Source organism: Notothenia coriiceps, unplaced genomic scaffold (genome assembly GCF_000735185.1).
Source record: "Notothenia coriiceps isolate Sejong01 unplaced genomic scaffold, NC01 NC01_scaffold00009596, whole genome shotgun sequence".
NCBI classification, from domain to species: Eukaryota; Metazoa; Chordata; class Actinopteri; order Perciformes; family Nototheniidae; genus Notothenia; species Notothenia coriiceps.
Genome location: NW_011342297.1, coordinates 195139 through 202452, shown reverse-complemented (window position 1 = coordinate 202452; position 7314 = coordinate 195139).

Sequence of the window (7314 nt, the reverse complement as noted above, 5' to 3'; positions counted from 1 at the left end):
ACGATACATCCAGCAAAACGCCCCCAAAAAAAACTGGTAGCGGCCTGGCTGGGTGCATAATTCCCAGCCTGACTTATTGTCCCAATTCGGCCCTGGAGGAGCGGACAGGTTTCCGGGCCGGCGATACAGCAAGAACAAGCAAAACTCATCCTGAGCACACACAAACACTCACAGCCGAAGTGAAAACAATAAGTGTGGCTTGATATTGAGTAAGAAAAAGGTTTATAACGCTGTGAGAATGGCTCTGCGGAAAGCATTTCTCAGAGATCCCAACTGGTCTATTACCAACGTTCAGGGAGCTCTCTGCAAGTCAATGGGGACTCCCTGTTAGTTAGCCAAGAGATCCTGGTGTGTGAGGTACTCCGCGGATTGGTCCATTTGGGCCAATCCGGTCATTTGTTGTTGATTTGGGTATTCACACGTCAGAAAACCCAGGAAGAAAACAATGGAAAATGAGAAATCTCCCACGAGGCGTTCCGAGTAGTGTTCATTTCGTTGACTAAAACTATGACGAAATATGTTCGTCAACGACCTTTTTTTCCATGACGAAAACGAGACGATGACGAGACGGCACCAACGGCAGTAAACANCATCCGAACGTTATCGACTCGACTCAGCCATAAGTCTTATGCCGCCCTGCACGCTGGCAGATGTGGATGCGCAAATCGCCGTGATTACCCGTAGCTAGTAAACTCCAGCGGCCACTCTCCTCCTGCTCAGTGTCGATCATGGCCTGACCATTCTTACTTAAGTAACCGAAGTACGCGTGTCGGCCCCGCGCCCACTCGCTCACTTGTAGTGTCGCTTATACTTGAATAACGCTTACACTACTACCCGATACACCACGACCAAAAGTCATCATCACTACAGATCAAACCCCTGCGGTTACTGCATCACTCGCCACTTCAAAATCCAAGAGGTAAGACTAGCAAGTGCACGCCAACTTAGCGTAATCGAAAAAAAATGGACGTATTACATGTATACAACCAGATTTTATATATGCCATCATTTTATGCAGATTTTCGAAAAACGTCGGTAAGTTGTACAGGTGATAACGACACATGTGGTCTGTAATGCCGAAAAAGTAATATGGAGTTTAGTACCGCACATTTATTATATTTTTAATGATTGGCCTGGTGATCTTGACGTCAGCGTCAGGGAATCCACCCACCCTATAAGTAGCTTGCGCCACGTTGCAGCGTCATTCAAACACCTCTTCTCGCTTCAGAGCACATCTCGACATATCAGTAGCCGGGCTAGCTTAACGGTCCACAGACTGAACCCAAAGCTAACTTTCGGTCGACGGGCGCTCGCCGGCTACTTTTCTGCTTCTCAAGAAGACTGTTAATACTAACACACCAGTTAGTGTTGCAATCTACCTCGCCGTTTCTTTCTTCGGAAATAAAGGTAAGGTTTGGATTTTTCAAGCTAGTGACACACCTGTTGCTAGCTTGCCTTCCCTCACTACCGACACCAAGGTAGCGAGGACGTTTTTTATTTTTCTCTCTCACACCAGAGGAGGGGAAGATAAAAAGGTATTAACAAACCAGTTAATATTCTTTGAGAATAAAATTCTACACCGTCGCTTTTTCTCCGGATTAACGACAGGTGGGGAAATAATTTTTTCTCGGCAACGTACCTGTTACGAGCGGGTCCTCTCCACGCCGTCACCACGGCGAACGAGATGGACGCTTCTCTCCCTCACACCAGAGGAGTCAGGGACTCGGAGGCTCGGCTCTGCGGCTACCTGTTAAGTTCTGGTTGGTTTGGGGATTTTCGAGATAAGCATGTCTAGCAATACGGGAGCTTCAATATCCCATAGTGAGACATCGAACGGAGTGTTATGAATGAGAACTATAGGTTACTTACGTAACCCCAGTTCTCAGAGTAACATGAAGTGAGATGTCTCACCAGACGGCCCTCCTTGCTAAGGTGAAGCGAGAAGAGGTGCTTATTTTGAATGACGCTGCGACGTGGCGCAAGCTACTTATAGGGGGTGGATTCCCTGACGTAGACGTCAAGATCACCAGCCAATCAGGATTGGCGTAATGAGATTGATGCTTCTGTTTGCTCCGCGATGAGGTGCATCCCATAGTGAGACATCTCACTACATGTTACTCTGAGAACTGGGGTTACGTAAGTAATCTATAGTTTTTGAGACACTGATATTAACGGGGAAATCCTGCAGGACTCAAATGCCTCGTCGGGGGTAACGCTGCCTTTCCCGCAGCGTTACCCCCGGTCTGCACGTTGTTTCTCTTTCAGAAACACAGAGGACTGTTTGTATGATGCGATCACAGACACGCTGCAAATGGTGTCCTCCAAAAGTCGAGTCCAGTGTCTATGGAGTGTCATTTTTATTTGTTATAGATTGGGAAGATTGAAAATCGGTAGGGAAAGCCAGCTAAGTCGGTAGGCGGTAGAAACATGTCAAAAGCGGTAGACTATCGCCCAAATCGGTAGGGTTGGCAGGTCTGTAATAATATTACTTTGCATACAACACATGGAATTGTTGTGTGTGTGTGTTCCAAGTGAATCTGGAACACACACCATCCCTGGTCTAGTGTCTGTATTATACTGTTTATATGAATACCTGTTTTGTAGTGTATTACATTTCTATACTACTGCATGTAGTGTTTACACACACACATACTGTTGATACTGTATAGAGTTTTGTAACTCTAAATGATTTTATTAAATATAATAATCCTGACTATAACGGGTTTGAGGTTTTTTCTGTCTTTTTATTTTTGCGCATTGGTGTCCCACATGTTCTGCTCCCTTTGCACAATCTATCCTGTCCGTCTCATAGGATTTAAAAAATAGAAATTCTCAAACTTAATTTAATTAAGGATCTGTCAAAAAAATTCTAACAATACTTAGTCTGCTTTAATACTGATGTACAGCCCAATGCCTCGATTTATAATAGGCTCAAATAAGGGATTAGAGCATGGAGACAAAGACTGATGGACAGCAGAGACACAGGCACCTATCTCATTTTACCCATGTTCTTATGATTCATTTCCAATTAGTCAGAGTGCCTGTTTATCCTCATATAACTTTCTCTTCATGGAAATCCATAAATCAATTTCTGGCAGCGAGTGAGACGGAGTCAATACATTCATTTAACCAGGTGACAAAGACCACTTAGACATTTTCAAAACACATTCCCTTATCCAAACACACAATTCCTCTTTATAAAATTAGAAGTAAAAGCGAAGAGAATAGGTTTCAAGCATGACCATGTCGCCTTCTTCCATTCAGGTGATATCCATTGCAGTAACACACCTGACTGTCTGGATGTGGCTGTGGGTATCTATCAGGAGGCACAGCAAAAACTGTAGTTTGACATTTAAACGTTTAAAAGCTGGTGTGCAGATATCAATCACTCACCTTTTCTCTGCAGCCTCACCTTATCTGAGGGACACGGTAATATTCCACATTACAATCAGTTGAAATTCATACTATAGAATCAAACCTTCTCAGGGTCACGGAGACGGCCAGTCACTGACAGGTTTTAAAGGAAAGGTTGTACTTATATTTCCTGGTTTGACCACAATCTCATATCCCATTTCCTCCATGCGCTTCATGCTGCTTAATCCTGACACCCAGGCCTTGAATTGACCGCTATGCTCTTTTAGACTTCTAAAATAGTTTCCTTGGCTTTCACTGTTACAGAATGAATTGCCTGAAGTTTGATTTGACGCTGGCTTTCTCGCTTTGATGAGAGGTTCCATATCAAAGGGAGCAGTGAAATCAAAACTGCAAGAATAGCAGTGACTCATGCACAACAAAAAAACATTCGAGCTTTTTGGCATATCTAGAGAGGAATCAGGAATCCCCTCAACACAAGTTACACTCAGTCACCAACACTTAGATCTTCTCACTATTTCATTAAGTTGCACTCTTAAAAGCACATTCTCAGGTTCATAATTTATGTTGTGCCTCTTTTCATCCTCTGTCTGAAACCAGAGCCCAGTCTGCTCTGATTGGTCAACCCCTCTGTTGGCTGATTCTCTGTCTGTTATTTTAGATGAAAATAAGGAGCCCCTCCCCACGCCCCTCTGAGAGATATTTGTTTAAAGAGAACACAATGGTGCTCTAGGAGGAGATTCAGGTGATCAGGTGGGGGAGGGGGGGGGATTACCTTGGTTGGTGATTGGCTAATGGTTACATAAGCCAACAAATTGTTATGACATCATAAAGTGGCTAAAATCTGATCAGCTCATTTTCAGACAGGTTTTTATATAAATGGATCAGAACAAAAAGTGAGCGAATATTTTTTTCCTGAAACGTATAGACATGTTTATGTATAAAAGACATGAAAAAGTGGATTTTGCATAATAGGTGACCTTTAACACACTACAGGGAAGGGAAAACCCCCAAAAGCATAATAGGGCCTCTTTAAGGTCCTTTCAGATGTCATATCTATAAGACGGTAGGGGGTCTATGCTTTGGCTTCATTGTATTTTTATAAACATTTTTTTTTTGTTGATGGGGTTGAGGACTTGTTAGCCGTTATCTCTTTTTTCACACTTGAATTCAAAGAACGAAAGGGAGAGAGGAGCATGAAATGAGACTTGGAATAGGTGTTGTATTGCTTCCCGAACTGCAGAAAATCAACCCTGGTAGCATACCAAAGAAGGTTATTCAAACCAATGTATTTCTGATCCGACTGCTCAGCCTGGGCATGCTTTATGCTATTGCCAGCAATGAAATCTAAAAACCTCTCTATGATCAGGCAGCGGGGGAACAATGGTCGACTGTGCTGGTGTGAGAACTGCAGCCTGAGGGCTCAAATAGATTTTTGGAAAGGATTACAGATGTTCACTCTCATGCTTAAATATTGCGTTGAATAATGTGAGTCTTTGAGTTAACCCTGTGAAATTCATAATGTTGCATTTCAAAGGCTGGCAAAAATAAATCTAACTGATCCTTCATTGTATAATTAAAAAGAAAATTAGCTTTGAAGCAGATTTAACATAAATGGATTTGTGTTCATACCAAATGAGTCACAGCTGAACTTGTTTAGAGGCGAAAACAAAAGCAAATGGTGAAATAATTACCCTAACTATCCATTGCAAAAACATCCATCACAAACTTCATTGTTCAATTTATCTGTGGAATGTGGTATTTCTACTGATTTGTGTGAGTGAAATTGACCAAAACCACAAAAATAAGTTGGAATGAAGGGACATTTTCCGAAAAAATGGTCTGGAAATACTTCAATGTGACTTAGAAAAGCCCTCAACCTTAACCTTGAAGGCAAGAGCATTACAGGTGGCTGTGGATTTGCTGACAATGATGACAGACGGTGGTATGGTCATGCAGGGACCAAACTTAGCGGGTAATTGCTGTCAGAGGGGCTGCTACTTATTGCTTGGGGAGACAGAGTCTAGCGCTAAGTTCGTTTTGGTAGCAGTGTGGCTGATTCATTTGCAAGGACACATTTGAAGAGAATCCTTTTAGATGTCCATATGGGACCAGAAACATATTTATGCAGATGTGATGTTAAGAGCGTGTGTCTCCCTTGTTAGCTGTAATTCCTTAAGATGTACTCGAGTGTGACGGCCATGTAAAGGTGGATGGCATGTGAAGTAAAGCGCGAACATTTCGGTTGTGCGTGGGATATATGGATTACTCTCCAGCTGTTTGGAAAGTGAGACGTATGATAAGCAGACTGTTTTAATGAGGGTGATAAGATGTACATATTTCCCGTTGAGGGTGAAATGTTGAAATCTGCGCAGGTGAATATCCACTTAAATTATACATGATGTGAATGCTGAGGGCTTTAAGCACAAGTTTTTCTTTTTCGGAATTACAGCTGCATGTCATATTTCTTATTTTGTCTCTTAAACGTGTTAATTTATAATCTTCAGAAAAGCTTCTTTTAGATTTTGTTTACCTGTGGGCAGAGTCATGCTTTCTGTTTTGCCATGCCTCCTGTCTTGATGCTAAGCTAAGCTCACCGCCTTCTGGATATGGCCTTAAATGTAGCATGAAGACAAGTTCTGAATATCTTGAGAGTTGTAAACTTTTTGTGAATATGAGTTTTGGAGATTTTGGCTGTCAGCTCAATGCTAATGTCCTCCCTTATTGTGCATGCTGAACACACACTGAACAGAGAATGGAGGTAGGGAACGAAGGCATTTGATTGATGTTTTGTGCAATATATGGATGGAGAAACAGTGCAGAGCGCTCAATGTTCAGCGTAGGAGGAACGAGGGAAGCAACACGCTGTAGAATTCTTACACTATAGTGAGTGGGATGTATTGATGAACATCTGCAATGCATGAACACTTGGTTCAAAATTAGAAACACAAATGCCAATGTTTTCTCAGGTACAGTACAGAAAACAGAACGTTTTTATTAATATATAGACTTGATAGCTTTAAATCGTGTCTTCAAATAGGAGGCGAAAAAAGAGAATTGTTTGACTGTTGATTCGCTACTTCTGTTGGGAAATGGAAACCAGCAAGCAAGAGTCATAATTTCACACTTGGTTTTGTTTTCCTCAAGGTGCTGGTGCAGAGATTAGGATTTATTGACACATGCTAAGACCCTTTCCATTGTGCACATTGGTGGCATGAAGACGGATGAGGGGAATCATTTGAAGGCGGATACGAGAACGGGAAAGGAATATCCAAACCAAACGTGAGAAACACAAAAAAATAGGAAAATTAAACAGCACCATGAGTCATGGCTTTGTTTTTGTTTAGTTTTTTAGATGAATGCCAGCGGTTGTTTGAATAGAATCGGGAAGGGGAAGCTAAAAGCTGAATCTATTAACCTCTGCACCCTGATGTTAAAAACTATATCTGCTATGTTTTAATATCTGCATGTAAATCACAGTCTCTGTAAGACAAAAATCCATCACAATTATATGAAAGCTAAGAGTAATTGACTTTTAACACTTCAGTTTGAAACTATATGGTTCTAGCTCTTCTTTTAGCTCCAGAAATATTTAGATGTAACAAGATAGTCATCATTTCTTTTGATAAGCAGATGTTTTTTTCAAGTTAGAGAGGGAAAATTAGCAGCCCACTTTATGAACATGTATCAATGTCTGTTCTTCAAGCAGCCATGGAGTCCACAACTCATTTAATGGCAGCATTTGTTTCACTTCTGTAACAAATCACAGGTCGGTAAACATCCTCCATAGCTGTCACAGGAAGGAATAGGCGACAGTAATGAGAAGTGAAACACAGAGGGATCAGCGAGCACTGCCCATAACTTTATTTAACAGATTGTTTCACGAAGCTGCGTTCAGCATTAATTGGCACGCTTTGTTTTCTTCTACAAATTCTGAAAACT